Genomic DNA, 1701 nt, shown 5'->3' with positions numbered 1-1701 from the left:
CAGCGAGAGCATTACACGTTTTCGATGTGTGCCGTTACTGTGTAAACACAGATTGTAATCAGAACGTTATCGTGTAAACGATCCAACAAAAACGGAACAAAAGTGCCGTTTTTGTTGGATCGTTGTCGTGTAAACGCCCCCTAAGTTGCTCCGTTTTGTGTACCCTGTTTTATACAAGGGAAATAAGTGAAAAACAAAATTTTTAATTTTGTGAATTTTTTTTTTATTGTTTTGGGAAAATAAAAATCATTTTAAAACAGTGCATAATCGTACGAATAAAAAAAAGAAAATAAATTTTTTGAAGACGAGAAACCAGAAACTGTAGACAAGTTGTTTTTTTTGCTGACTGATACATTGTTCTTTTTAATGGTGTTTATCTGTTCCTGTTTGATGAAATGTCTGACACTGAGGTACCTTCTAAGGGTGATGAAGTGGACCGGAGGGTCACTTTTAGTTTGGGGAGGGGCCAACATTACATGTCATTTGGAAGGGGTAGGCCTATGCCTTCTAGTGCATATGAATGTTCTGTTGATCAGTCTAAGCTGAACCCCCACCTGTCCCTACTGCTCCTTCTACACCCATTGGCAATGCAAGGTCTGACCTTAGCCAACTTATTTCTACTGAAGCTCTCAGTGGGGTGATTGCTGATTTGGCTAAGCAGATTGTGGATGCCATTACAACAAACCTGAGTGGGCTAAACCCACAAAGTCAATCACAATCTCAGGTTGCCGACAGTCAACCCAGCAACCCGACCGATCAGTCACAAATGAGGTTTGTGGTTCAGTCTGATGTCAGGGCACCACCTGTTATGTGCTTCGGGCACATTATGATTTTTGTCTGTCTTTTCTTATAGACTTTGGTTGAGTGACCTTTTGTTAATATATTTTGGAGTTTGGATAATTTCTTTTTGGTCATTTAATTACGTTCATTTGTGGCGCTGTTGGTCCGCCTATAAATAGGCTGGCTTTCGGCATGTTGAAAATCCCGCCTAAGCTCCGCCTTTCCACTCGCGTCCGCTTGCTCCACCACCACCGGGCGCGGTGAGCGCACGACCAGTCGCTGTGGGCCGCAGCTGACGCTTCCAGCCTGCCATGCGGTATTTCTGTTAGCCTTTGTTTGCTTTTTTCTTGTGATTTTGGCCTGGTGGGATCGGTTGTCCTGTTTTCCATTGTTTTTTTGTATTAGGATCTTTTTGCTTTAGTCCGGTACCAGTAGGGGCTTCGACGGCCCTGTATAGGGTTGGCCCCCTGCTGTACCGTTTTGTTGTTCTGTTGTTGTAGTATGTTTTAGGCTTCATGTTTTATTAATAAATAATTTCTGTGGCAGATTAGCTACCGCTTCTACTTTACTGAATTATTTAAGCAAACTGTAGCCCATAAAACGCACATATCATTAATAAACTAAACAAAAACATCTTATTGCCGTCTTATCTTTACGTATCAATGAAATCCATGCACCACTAATTCTGCACAAAAATATCCGTTCATCCAAAGCCAAGTCTATCCTCGGCATGTCTTTTCTACTCCGTTTGAGAATCATCAAACTGTCTCGAAGCAAAACTTTCAGCTGTTATTACGCAATAGTCAGCCACACCCTGTCTGTTACTACCCAATAGTAAGTCCCGCCCACTCCTCACAACTCTTTGGACTCACTACTGCCCAGTTCTCTGTCTAACAGGTCCGGAAAACCCCCAGAAACTCG

The sequence above is a fragment of the Poecilia reticulata genome, linkage group LG3 (genome assembly GCF_000633615.1).
Source record: "Poecilia reticulata strain Guanapo linkage group LG3, Guppy_female_1.0+MT, whole genome shotgun sequence".
Taxonomy (NCBI): domain Eukaryota; kingdom Metazoa; phylum Chordata; class Actinopteri; order Cyprinodontiformes; family Poeciliidae; genus Poecilia; species Poecilia reticulata.
This window is presented reverse-complemented; position numbering follows the sequence as displayed.